This window comes from Lissotriton helveticus, assembly GCF_964261635.1.
Source record: "Lissotriton helveticus chromosome 1_1 unlocalized genomic scaffold, aLisHel1.1 SUPER_1_unloc_57, whole genome shotgun sequence".
NCBI classification, from domain to species: domain Eukaryota; kingdom Metazoa; phylum Chordata; class Amphibia; order Caudata; family Salamandridae; genus Lissotriton; species Lissotriton helveticus.
Genome location: NW_027611700.1, coordinates 1,342,939 through 1,356,531, shown reverse-complemented (window position 1 = coordinate 1,356,531; position 13,593 = coordinate 1,342,939). Strand labels below are relative to the sequence as shown.

The following is a 13,593-nucleotide window of genomic DNA, read 5'->3' as shown; positions in this document are numbered from 1 at the left end:
TCTCTGAATCCAATAGTTGGAAGATCTCTAACTGGTGTTTAACCAGCGAGCGGGTGTTTAAATAGCTGACTGTCAAGATAGAGCTGGTTACTTTTTTGGCTGGGTGGTAGAGAATCACGAGGGCCAAAACGGGGCAGGAGGGGACAGGGCAGCTGGTAAGGGAGATGTGAATTCCTGAAAATCGAACCTGGGGCTAAAGATACCCAGTGAGCCGGTTCATCTGGTTCATAATGCTCCACTCTCTCCAGAGGTAAGTTTCCTTCGATTATCTCATCTACCTCTGCTTTCGGTCTCACTACATCCAGCATCTTTGCCCTTATGTCCGCTTTCGGAGTCCCTCGACTAGATGCACCCTTCAATTTTTCGCTTGAACTGCTCTGTTCTCTACACCTATTCCCTTCGGCTGTATCCATAAGGACTGGTTTGTTCCCTTTGCTTCCATGATCCAAACTTACTGTCATCCTGTCATTCCGATTCCTCATGGGTGGCTCCCACATTCTTAGGTCTGATCTCGAATCGGCAAGGGATCTCAGCCTCGCCATCCTTATCTCCATCTGTCCCCTTGATGAGTCTTCAGTGATTGGCAATGGTGTACTCAATTCCCTGGGTCTCGGCAATTGAGCTATCATGCTCACTGTGCCATTCCCTTCAGAGCTAGTTCTCTCTCCTATTACTGACTGTGATGAATTTCCATTTCTCGCCTGATCTGGATCGTACAATGACACTATGGGACCAATGGTGGCATTTTGGAGTCCTAGAGTTAGGAGTCCTAACTTTAGGACTACTAAATGCCTTCTGTGAATACTGAAAGTCTTAAAGTTAGGATTTTTCTCAGTTTAGGAGTCCTGAAGTTAGGACTCCTAACTTTAGGACTCCTAAAGGACTTCTGTGTATACGAAATGAGTAAGTGCCTACTGTGAATACCAAAATGGTCGTAAGTTTAGGATTTTGTCTTAAGTAAGTTCTGTGAATCGGGCCCACTGCTCTTGGAAATGGGCCGCTACACCCGCTCTAGTAAAAGTACTGGGCTGGTCCGTTAACTCTGGTATTTCAGGGTGATATATTAGATGAACCTCTCGCATCGGAAACTGAGATACCAAGGTAGGACTCTTCTCATGCAACCTGCCCCTATACACAATTAACGTTGTGATGTTCTCGAAAACTCGGCCAGGATCCCTACCACTAGCATACACGCCCTTATCTTGGATCAACCTCCCGACTATCATTAAATAAGGTAGTGCCTTCTACCAGTTCTAGAAGTATATCTATGAATAATAAATCCAATTTACCTTTACAAAGTCAACAGGTGCCTATGTCTTTTATATCTGGTGCACTTATGAGGAATTTGTTTGTATTGATAATTCTTGCAGATTAGATGTATGCATAAAATTAAAAAAAACGTGAATATTTTTAGACTTTATTGCTCGACAAATAAGTCCAGGACCAACTGTTTTTGTGCCACTTGATACCCAGGTCCACGGATATTTATTGGGTTACCCCGTTATGTTATAATGGAATGTAAAACATGAGGCCGGTATTTTTCTCTGGGAAAGGTAGCAACCCTATTTCTGCTCCAGGACCCAGATTCTCTCTCCAACATAGTGCGAGTCTGCATTTACATAGCTTGAGTTTCCCTCTTTTGATCCAACTGGAAAACTTGCCAAGTTACAAAGCGATTTCTATGTTCTTTCAACATAAAAGCACCAATAGTATTTCTTTACCAGCATAAACGTCACTTTTACAGCTCACAAAACCTGGCTTTACATCTTTAAAATAATTGTGTATTGTATACATTTTTATATGTGTGAATTAATCTTCTATCGGGGATAGCTGTTCCGGGACAAGAGGCCCTGACAGTTGGGACACATACACAAACATAGTTGGTAAAAACAAATCTTTTCTCAGCCCCTTCAAATTATGACTCATAGAGCTGGGCGGTCACACTTAGAAGAGCACCACACACATCTCACAGACGAACACACACGCAGACACACACACACACACAGACACACGCACACAGACAGACACACACACACGCACACACAGACACACACACGCAGACACGCACACACACAGACACACACACGCACATACACACAGACACACACACGCACACAGACACACACAAACGGACACACAGACACACACACACAGCCGCGCACACACAGACAGACACACAGACGCACAGACACAGACACACAGACACGCACACACACACGCACAAAGAGACAAACACACACAGACACGCACACACAGACAGACACACACACACAGACAGACAGACACACAGACACAGACAGACACACACACACACGCACACAGACAGACAGACACACACATACACAGACAGACACACACAAAGACACACACGCACACAGACACACACACACACAGGTGTGCAGCTCTGGTCCCTGCTTTCTCATGCACAGACCTCGATGCACAAGAAACAAAACAGAAACAAAAACAAAAATTTGAAAGAGCTAAGGATGCGTGAGATTACATTGAATTAAATTCCCTCGAGTAGTGACATTTCTCAAAAGTAGTCGAAGATGGACCCTGTTTGGTGTTTGCTTAAGAAACCAGGAAGTAGAAGTGTTCCGACTGTGAGTGTCTTAACACCCATGTCTGTGTCTTTGCCAGCGCCAATGCTTGTTTCTCATACGAGACCCTGTCATGGACTCAAACACCCATGTCTGTGTCTTTGCAGGCGCCAATGCTTGTTTCCCATAACACCCACGTCTGTGTTTATACAGGCGCCAATGCTTGTTTTTCCTAATACCCACGTCTGTGTGTTTACAGGCGCCAATGCTTGTTTCCAATAACACCCATGTCTGTGTCTTTACAGGGGCCAATGCTTGTTTCCCATAACACCCATGTCTGGGTGTTTACAGGCGGCAGTGCTTGTTTCCCATAACATCCATGTCTGTGTGTTTACAGGAGCCAATGCTTGTTTCCATAACACACATGTCTGTGTGTTTACAGGAGCCAATGCTTGTTTCCATAACACACATGTCTGTGTGTTTACAGGAGCCAATGCTTGTTTCCCATAACACCCATGTCTGTGTCTTTACAGGAGCCAATGATTGTTTCCCAAAACACCCATGTCTGTGTGTTTACAGGTGCCAATGCTTGTTTCCCATAACACCAACGTCTGTGTGTTTACAGGCGCCAATTCTTGTTTCCCTGCTGGAGGCGGCGGTTCCGTCAGCGGCCACCAGAGGGCGATCCTCGCCTGCTGATGAATCCACTGAGCTGCAAACTGGATGAAAGGGAGAAGGGTTTCCTCTTCCGGGTCAGCGGCGGCAGAGACAGCACCAGCAGCGTTGACATCACTTCCTGTCTTAGCTTGTGTGTGCAGCCTGCTGCAGAGGAGGAAGGAGCCCTGTCTGTCTGTGCAGCGACCTTCATCTACAGACCCCTCTCAGACCCCAGATCAGCCCCTGCCGCCCCCCTCAGACCCCAGATCTTCCCCCCTCAGACCCCAGATCTTCCCCCCTCAGACCCCAGATCTGCCCCCCCCCCCCCGGCCCCCAGGAGGAGGAGAGAGCCTGGACACGTCTGCACAGGTCTCGGCTCAGGTAGGAGATTGTCAGCACCTTCTGCTGTGTTTGTAGAAATAGACTGAATAAACCTGGAGGGAATCTCTGCAGGAGCCGGGCTGAGCTGGGCCCTTCTATCTGGGGCCCCTGGGGCTGAGCTGGGCTCTTCTATCCGGAGCCCCTGGGGCTGAGCTAGGCTCTTCTATCCAGGGCCCCTGGGATTGAGCTGGACTCTTCTATCAAGGGCCCCTGGGGGTGAGCTGGGCTCTTCTATCCAGTGGCCCCTGGGGATGAGCTGGGCTCTTCTATCCCGGGGCCCCTGGGGCTGAGATGGGCTCTGCTATCTGGGGGCCCCTGGGGCTGAGCTGGGCTCTTCTACTTGGAGGCCTTGGGGCTGAGCTGGGCTCTTCTATCCGGTGCCCCTGGGGCTGAGCTGGGCTCTTCTATCCGAGGCCTCTGGGGATGAGCTGGGCTCTTCTATCAGGGGGCCCCTGGGGCTGATCTGGGCCCTTCTATCCAGAGGCATCTGGGGCTAAGCTTGACTCTTCTATATGGGGGCCCTGCGTCTGAGCTGGGCTCTTCTATCCGGGGGCCCCTAGCGCTGAGCTGGGCTTTTCTATCCGGGGTGCCCCTGTGGTTGAGCTGGGCTCTTCTATCCGGGGCCCTGGGGCTGAGCTCGGCTCTTCTATCCGGGGGTCCTGGGGCTGAGCTGGGCTCTTTTATCTGGGGGCACCTGGGGCTGAGCTGGGCTCTTCTATCCGGGGCCCCTGTCAGTCAGTCAGTCCATGTATCCAAAATAAAGGATATTATTATGGCACGCAGGGTTGGGTGAGTCAGTGCATCTACAACAAATATCGAAGGGGACAGTATTCTAATTAACTTTCGCAGACCTTCTTTGGTGAGACACCTACTAAGGGGTTGCAAATTCATAACACATAATAGCACTAACATATGCGCAGTACCACTTGGTTATTTCTACAAACCAAGTCATGCTTCTTTCACCAACAATCCCTCTTGAATTACTACCCCTAATAAGTTTGAGGCCTTGTCTGGATTAGAGACCCAAGACTGACTATCAACTTTTGGGGAAAATACTGATCCTGCTATTAGGTTACCTCATGCCCTGCCAGTAACTGAGTGTACTATTTCCACAACCCACTTATCCCCCCTATGCTAACGAAGGCCTCAGCAAGTTCAGACCTCCGTATCTTAAGCTGGAATGTTGCAAGGTTGTACTCTAAACTTCACCAGCCAGATTGGGTACAACTTATTAAAGACCAAGATATCCTTTTATTTCAGGAAACATGGGCCACACAAGAATTGCATATTGAGGGGTTTGAATGCCATAATATCCTAGCAACAAGTGCTTGAAGGACCTTCTTCCCCCTCTTGCTCTTTTTATTCTGCCCTGTTGCATAAGAAGATCCTCTGATGACCTTAGGGTCCTACTCGGGTTACCCCTACCCAGACTTAACACCCCCGCTGGCATCAGTGCGGCCCTCGGTCACACCATAAACCCAACTTTGCGGCCCCCGGGAAAATGTGAGTACCCGTGATCTAGGTCAACAAAAGGCGGGAGTAGTTAGACAAGAGGACGAAACAGAAGTATGCATCTCTAAAAGGCACAAAAAGGAACCAATGAAAACAAGCATTGGCATAGCCAATAGGCCTTGCGTTTGGGACCTTATAAGTGTTTAGCCATTCAACAGTTGATGTTGTTGCACCAAGGATATTGTGCTGGATAACCAAACATTATAAGGTTCCAGAGGCGAGACCTACTGGCGATGCCAATGCTTGTTTACCTGATGGGCATTGGCTGACCGCTGCCTGGTCACTGAGGCCCTAGTGAGGTTGAGTCATATTTGGGGAGTTTTAGCCTCATCAGATGATGCTGTGCAGGCCCAGCCCAGGTGCAATGAGGCGCAGTCGGTGCTGCCTGGGAGTGCGTTCTTTCACTTTCGATTGACGGGGCTGCCCCCTTCACTCTGGTGAAAGCCACAAACGGGATTCAAGTCGATCTTCTCATCACAGACTTTTCAGGCGAAACAAATGTCCCCGTTTGCTGAGGCCTTGAAAAGAAACCCAACTCCAGCACTGAGGGGCAATGAGCATTGTTGATACAAAATAATCATGTCTAAGGGTCGATGCAGACAACAACAACAACAGATGAATCCCGTGCAGCAGGCTGGAGACCCTCCATCACCAGACAATCTATGTATCTCTGGACCTCACCTGGGGTTTCATGTGGGGCCTGTGGTCCCTGCTGGGTTCGGGTTAAAAAGAGGGCCTTGGATGAACAACTGCGCATGCGCCGGGAATAGACACTGCTTTCAACAGCGCGGTTTAAAGGAGCCTTAGATGAACTGCGCATGCGTCGGGGATAGACACTGCTTCCAACAGCGCGGACTAAATAGGCCCTGCATTAACTGCGCGGGTTATAGACTGTCTGATGATTGAACAACTGCGCATGCGCAGAAGAAAGATTCCCTGTTAGGGCAATCGAACTCCGGAAGTAGTTGCAATAAAGATTCACAGCCCAGGCTCCGACAGCACGGAGCGCAGGAAAGGGCTACAGCTCAGTGCCAGCACAGGTGGGACGGGGTCCACGCGGGGACACAATGAATGAGATGTATGTTCGGCTCCTCTATGGGAGGTGTGTCTATCCTCTGCGCATGCGCAGTGAGGCTGTGCGACTTCTGTCGGGGTAGTTCACAGGTTGCACTCCGAGCAAGGTCCTAACTCGGCGATAGGAAGTAGTGTGCTCGCTTCGCACATGCGCAGATGTGACGTGCAGCATTGCGCGTGCGCAGCCGTGAGACGTAATGTTTTTTTCTTGCGCGATGGTGGCTCGTGCTGCGTCGTGTGAGCGCGCGCGTCACTCCGGGGGCAATAACACACCGGGACACACTCCTCACAGGCAGCTGGGCCCCCGGCGTGCCCCACCTCTTCCGCGGCACTGCAGCCTCCACTGAGCGGTGTACAAGGACAGGTGAGGCACTCTAATCCCAGTTTACAAGTTCCATTGGTACTATACCCTTCGCGCATGCGCAGTTGTTAATACTAAACTCTTTAACCCGTGCTTCGCTACAGGTTGACATGTCTGTTTTCCACGCATGCGCAGTTACACAGCGCGTGAGACTGACTATTCCAAGCCTGGCTGCATTAATCCCCGTCCTTGAGCGCATGCGCAGTTGTTAATCCCAAACGGGTGGGAGCGGGGCCTGTGGTGGGAATGCTCCTCCTCTACCAGGTCCCGCCACAGGTTAGGTTGTGAACTGCACGGGGGCGGAGGCTGGGGTATGGGGCGGGGCCTGTCAGTGTGGGGGCGGGGTCTAGAGTGGGGCCTGTGGTTGTGGAGTCTGTGGGGGCGGAGTCTGTGGATGTGGGGTGGGCGGAGTCTGTGGATGTTGGGTGGGCGGGGTCTGAGAAAGTGGGGGTGGATGTGGGGGTGAGGGCGGAGTCAGTGAATGTGAGGGCGGGGTCAAAACAGCAAACATGCCCAGACTGGGGGCGTTGCATTATATAGGGAGCGGCGTCTGTATGTTTCTGAGTTTGATTTCCTGCGTGCACCGACGCCTGTGCGACCAGAATTTGGAACTCGCTTCCTCCGTACCTCCACACTGCCACCTCTTTCCGCATCTTCCAAAAGGACCTTAACCCCTCCGTTGCTCATGGCGAGCTGAGCTCGTTATGCCCGTTGGAACGCTCGCACGCTGGGCTGATTCCCCTGCTGTGCTGAGCGTTCCATTAAACGGGTGCGACCGGAGCGCTGTAGCTCATGCCGAGCTGAGCTCGTCATGAGCACAGGAGGGGTTAAGGTCCTTTTGGAAGATGCGGAAAGAGGTGGCAGTGCTGAGGTATGGAGGAAGCGAGTTCCAAATTCAGGTCGCACAGGCGAAACAGCCCCACAGTGAAGGGGTTAAAACTCTTCTCTTTCAAAGACACGGCTTCCAATAACTCTGTTTCATGCTCCACATTGGAGAACTAGTTTGTCCTTACTCTTCAACTGTGGAATATGTACTTTTGGAACCCTAATCGCTCCAACTTTAGTTTGCATTGTGTAATTTTTAGCGAATTTATACTCTGTAAATATGTTACCATAATATCTAAACCTATATACTACACTCTATTGTAAAGCGCTCTGACACCTCTGGGTAAAGTATGCGCAATAAAAAAAAATCTAAATAAATGCAATGCCCTGCAACCAGGCTGTTGGAGACTCCTCGTTGCCGCGGGCCTGGAGTCACTGGGTCTGTAGACTAAAGACTGTTAATAATTTAATTTTAGCAGCCAGGAACTCAGAACTGTTCAATTCCTCAGGCTCCGGCAGGCTGCTTTTGGAGGCTTCATACGATACAAGACAACAATAACTCAAAATGTAACACTAGGGGAGTCAGATATACTGGTATGTAAAATGCATTACAAGGAAGGAAAAAACGGGAGACTCGCGTAAAATTTGTGTTTGCTGTATTCAGGCATGATTCTGAATGCCGCCGTGGTTGGCGTATCTCAAGTTGCACATTCTTACCTTTCTCCTGGGCCACCGCAACCACAGACTTTACCCATTGCTGCCCGCATCTATAAATGATGTTTTTGACACAAGAGTGTCCACATGAGCATCTTTTAATTTGGCTGATCTGGGACTTGCAGCAAATATTTTTATTAAAGCCATGCTCTTGTATTTAAAATGAACAGAAGCTGGTGCAGTGAGGGCTGGTGCTGTTCCTGTCCTCCCATTCGGTTTGTGGAAGTGCCCATTTGTGGATACAGATCACGCCTACTCTCTTATCGTGCTTCAGTGCACAGGCCCGATGTAGCTGCCTTCACAGTTTCATTCCACACACACGGTTCTACTTGCACACCCTGCAGCCCTTTACAATCATTTCTTCTCAAGCACCAAAAGACAGACATGTTTACCGTCTCTTTTGCTAACTCTTGTTTTAAAAGGAACAATTCTGTCCTTCTCTACTTGGTGCTTCTGAATTCATACAATGCTAAAAATATAAGATCAAAATTTGATTTTCATCATACACAATCTATGTAAAGCATTTTAAGTGACATGTTTTTGTTTTGACAAATATATAACTTTTAATCGTAAGTCACTTGTATTATAAAAGCTGTAGTTAAAACTGGCTTGAGTAAAGTCACAGCAATTACAGCCTATTTCATTGAGACCATTGTTATTACAAAAGCTGAGCAAATACGAGTCTTCTGTGGTAATATGTGAGATTGTGATAACAAATAACTCTCTGCTGGATTTAATGCAGTGTAATAGCAATTCTCCTATATTACATCCCTAGGCACTTTTAACATATGCTTTTCACAATAAATACATCCAACCGTATGTTTTTGCATAGCTTTTATTATTAAACAGATTAGGCATATTGCCTACAGTAAAATTGATTTAAATTATTTTAGGGAGCCAGCAGCTAAGCTGAAGCCTTTTGAAAAAATTACATCCTGTCTGCCTCAGCTTCTCACTCTCCTGAGATTTGCCCAGTGCTGCGGCGGGCTGGGCAGCTCTCCAAGTGAGCTGACTGTAGTTTCTTTAAGTAGTTATAATAATTTATTAGCAGGCAGCTGAGATTATCCGCTTTGGGGACTCTCAAATTCTGTTTGGTACAATCGGGTCCCAAACAGGCCTCGAAAAATCCTATGATGTGCCTTGATGTGGAAGCCTTATACGCAAGCATTCACTGAGAAGAAAGCCTTCGAGTCATTGAAGACATCCTAAATGAAAGGGAGTGACTCACTCTCTGCTTCCAAGCTGAGTGGTCGCTCCCCTGCTGATGCTGCTCAGGTATCGTTTCTGCAGCGCTTAAGCCCTGACCTGGTCTGCATTCACAATTACTGCCTGCTGTGTGCCCCCATTACGCTGCTTGCTGGAACTGCCGCTTTGGCATTTTAATCATTGTATTTACTGATTTGCCGATTGTAAGTGCATTTGTGCTAGCGTGACTCATTGTGCATTTGTGCTAGCGTGACTCATTGTGTGTTCACCTCGCCGCTTTTTCTCTTCAGCATTCGTTTGCCCTAGCGCTCCTGCCCCCCTGACCCCCCCACCTCCATTTTGTTGTTGTTGTCGTCGTCCTTTGCCCGCCCCGCCTCCCAGCTGAAGCGCCCTCCCACAGACAACAAACAGCGCGCCCACACCAGGAAGCGCCGTGACTCACTCTCTGCTTCCAAGCTGAGTGGTCGCTCCCCTGCTGATGCTGCTCAGGTATCGTTTCTGCAGCGCTTAAGCCCTGACCTGGTCTGCATTCACAATTACTGCCTGCTGTGTGCCCCCATTACGCTGCTTGCTGGAACTGCCGCTTTGGCATTTTAATCATTGTATTTACTGATTTGCCGATTGTAAGTGCATTTGTGCTAGCGTGACTCATTGTGCATTTGTGCTAGCGTGACTCATTGTGTGTTCACCTCGCCGCTTTTTCTCTTCAGCATTCGTTTGCCCTAGCGCTCCTGCCCCCCTGACCCCCCCACCTCCATTTTGTTGTTGTTGTCGTCGTCCTTTGCCCGCCCCGCCTCCCAGCTGAAGCGCCCTCCCACAGACAACAAACAGCGCGCCCACACCAGGAAGCGCCGTGACTCACTCTCTGCTTCCAAGCTGAGTGGTCGCTCCCCTGCTGATGCTGCTCAGGTATCGTTTCTGCAGCGCTTAAGCCCTGACCTGGTCTGCATTCACAATTACTGCCTGCTGTGTGCCCCCATTACGCTGCTTGCTGGAACTGCCGCTTTGGCATTTTAATCATTGTATTTACTGATTTGCCGATTGTAAGTGCATTTGTGCTAGCGTGACTCATTGTGCATTTGTGCTAGCGTGACTCATTGTGTGTTCACCTCGCCGCTTTTTCTCTTCAGCATTCGTTTGCCCTAGCGCTCCTGCCCCCCTGACCCCCCCACCTCCATTTTGTTGTTGTTGTCGTCGTCCTTTGCCCGCCCCGCCTCCCAGCTGAAGCGCCCTCCCACAGACAACAAACAGCGCGCCCACACCAGGAAGCGCCGTGACTCACTCTCTGCTTCCAAGCTGAGTGGTCGCTCCCCTGCTGATGCTGCTCAGGTATCGTTTCTGCAGCGCTTAAGCCCTGACCTGGTCTGCATTCACAATTACTGCCTGCTGTGTGCCCCCATTACGCTGCTTGCTGGAACTGCCGCTTTGGCATTTTAATCATTGTATTTACTGATTTGCCGATTGTAAGTGCATTTGTGCTAGCGTGACTCATTGTGCATTTGTGCTAGCGTGACTCATTGTGTGTTCACCTCGCCGCTTTTTCTCTTCAGCATTCGTTTGCCCTAGCGCTCCTGCCCCCCTGACCCCCCCACCTCCATTTTGTTGTTGTTGTCGTCGTCCTTTGCCCGCCCCGCCTCCCAGCTGAAGCGCCCTCCCACAGACAACAAACAGCGCGCCCACACCAGGAAGCGCCGTGACTCACTCTCTGCTTCCAAGCTGAGTGGTCGCTCCCCTGCTGATGCTGCTCAGGTATCGTTTCTGCAGCGCTTAAGCCCTGACCTGGTCTGCATTCACAATTACTGCCTGCTGTGTGCCCCCATTACGCTGCTTGCTGGAACTGCCGCTTTGGCATTTTAATCATTGTATTTACTGATTTGCCGATTGTAAGTGCATTTGTGCTAGCGTGACTCATTGTGCATTTGTGCTAGCGTGACTCATTGTGTGTTCACCTCGCCGCTTTTTCTCTTCAGCATTCGTTTGCCCTAGCGCTCCTGCCCCCCTGACCCCCCCACCTCCATTTTGTTGTTGTTGTCGTCGTCCTTTGCCCGCCCCGCCTCCCAGCTGAAGCGCCCTCCCACAGACAACAAACAGCGCGCCCACACCAGGAAGCGCCGTGACTCACTCTCTGCTTCCAAGCTGAGTGGTCGCTCCCCTGCTGATGCTGCTCAGGTATCGTTTCTGCAGCGCTTAAGCCCTGACCTGGTCTGCATTCACAATTACTGCCTGCTGTGTGCCCCCATTACGCTGCTTGCTGGAACTGCCGCTTTGGCATTTTAATCATTGTATTTACTGATTTGCCGATTGTAAGTGCATTTGTGCTAGCGTGACTCATTGTGCATTTGTGCTAGCGTGACTCATTGTGTGTTCACCTCGCCGCTTTTTCTCTTCAGCATTCGTTTGCCCTAGCGCTCCTGCCCCCCTGACCCCCCCACCTCCATTTTGTTGTTGTTGTCGTCGTCCTTTGCCCGCCCCGCCTCCCAGCTGAAGCGCCCTCGCCCCTCCCCCCCACCTTCCATTTATGGCCAATGCCCCCACGCGCAGCGTCCACGCGCTTCGGACACGCCGAAGGTGCGCCAAAGGTAAGCCCGTCTACGCCCGTCCGCGCCTGGACCGCGCCCAGCGCCAGACCCCCTGCCCCTCGCGCTCCCCAGCCCCCCCGCATTACCTACGATGCCGCCGCCCTCCTAGCCCTTAACCCCGGTCGCGCCCCCAACTGCATCCAAGCCGCTCCAGGACGCACCCATGGATCGTTCTCCTGCCTCTCCTGCAAATTCAGCGGCACCGTCAACGTCCCCGCTCCGACCACACCACAGATTCCCGACCCCAACCACCTAGAATGCATCCTTCTCAACACCCGCTCGGTCCACAGACACGCCATTGACCTTTGGAACCTACTAGACACCATCTCTCCAGACGTCGCCTTCCTAACGGAAACATGGATGAACGCCTCCTCCGCACCCGACATCGCCATCGCTATCCCTGACGACTATAAGATTACACGCAAAGACCGCACCGACCAAACAGGAGGAGGAATCGCTATCGTCCACAAGAAATCAATCCGCATCTCAACCAGCTCTGACGCCAACCTCGCCAACTCCGAACACCTCCACTTCCAGATCCACATCGACCCCAAGACCACACTCAGAGGCACCCTCCTCTACAGACCACCAGGACCACGCGCAAAATTCAGTGAAGACATCACGGACTTCATCACTCCACACGCGCTCCCCTCCAAAGAATACATCCTCCTGGGAGATCTGAACTTCCACCTTGAGAAGATCAACGACCACAACACCGCCACCCTCTTAGACAACCTCGCCAACCTCGGACTTAAACAACTGGTCACCTCCCCCACCCACATCGCAGGTCACACACTCGACCCCATCTTCACCTCTAGCAACCATGTCTCTTTCAACCACACTACGGAGCTCCTCTGGACTGACCACAGCTGCGTCCACTTCACCTACAACAAGCCGAAACCCATCATCCACCTCCAACCAACTCTACAAAGAAACTGGAACAAAATCACCACGGAACAGATCTCCTCATCGCTCCTTCAAACCTCCCCAGCCCTCTCTTCTAACGCCAACGAGGCCGCCTCCAACCTCACCCTTTGGTTATCCAACACCGCAAACACCTTAGCACCACTGAAAAAACGCCAACACAAAAGCAAGAAGGCCTCATGGTTCAACGAGGACCTCAAGAAATCCAAGAAACTATGCCGCTCCCTTGAAAAGGCCTGGAAAAAAGACTCATCCACCAGCAACAAAGTCACCTTCAAAAACGCCATCCGTACTCACCACCAACTGATCCGAAAAGCCAAAAAAACAGCATTCAAGGATCGACTCGACAACAACGCCCACAACAGCAAGGAACTTTTCAACATCGTCAAGGAATTCTCCAACCCCTCGGCCAACTCCAACGACATCACCCCCTCTCAAACCCTCTGCGACTCCCTAGCCTCTTTTTTCCACAACAAGATTGCTGACATCCACAACAGCTTTGACAACCAACCCGGAAGCCAACCCACCCCACCATCAGCTGACTCTCTTCCCCCCGTTAACACCCTTAACGCCTGGAACCCAATCACCACTGAGGACACCATCCGCCTGATGAATTCCATCCACTCTGGATCCCCCACAGACCCATGCCCTCACCACATCTTCAACAAAGTAGACTCCGTCATAGCTCCGCACCTCCGAGACGTCATCAACTGCTCCTTCAACTCCGCTACCTTCCCAGAAGACTGGAAACACGCTGAACTCACCGCCCTTCTGAAAAAACCAACAGCAGACCCCACCGAACTCAAAAACTACCGCCCCA

At 50.7% G+C, this 13,593-nt stretch overlaps 1 protein-coding gene across 1 annotated transcript in view; it reads left to right on the top strand.

The window, feature by feature from the left end:
• The first annotated feature begins 6,387 nt into the window (after positions 1 to 6,387).
• The window catches only part of LOC144806251 (uncharacterized), a 100,694-nt gene continuing 93,488 nt past the window's right edge, over positions 6,388 to 13,593 (top strand). The window contains exon 1 of the mRNA XM_078672651.1: positions 6,388 to 6,528. The gene's annotated coding sequence lies outside the window, so the exon portion shown is untranslated. The remainder of the gene's footprint in view (positions 6,529 to 13,593) is intronic.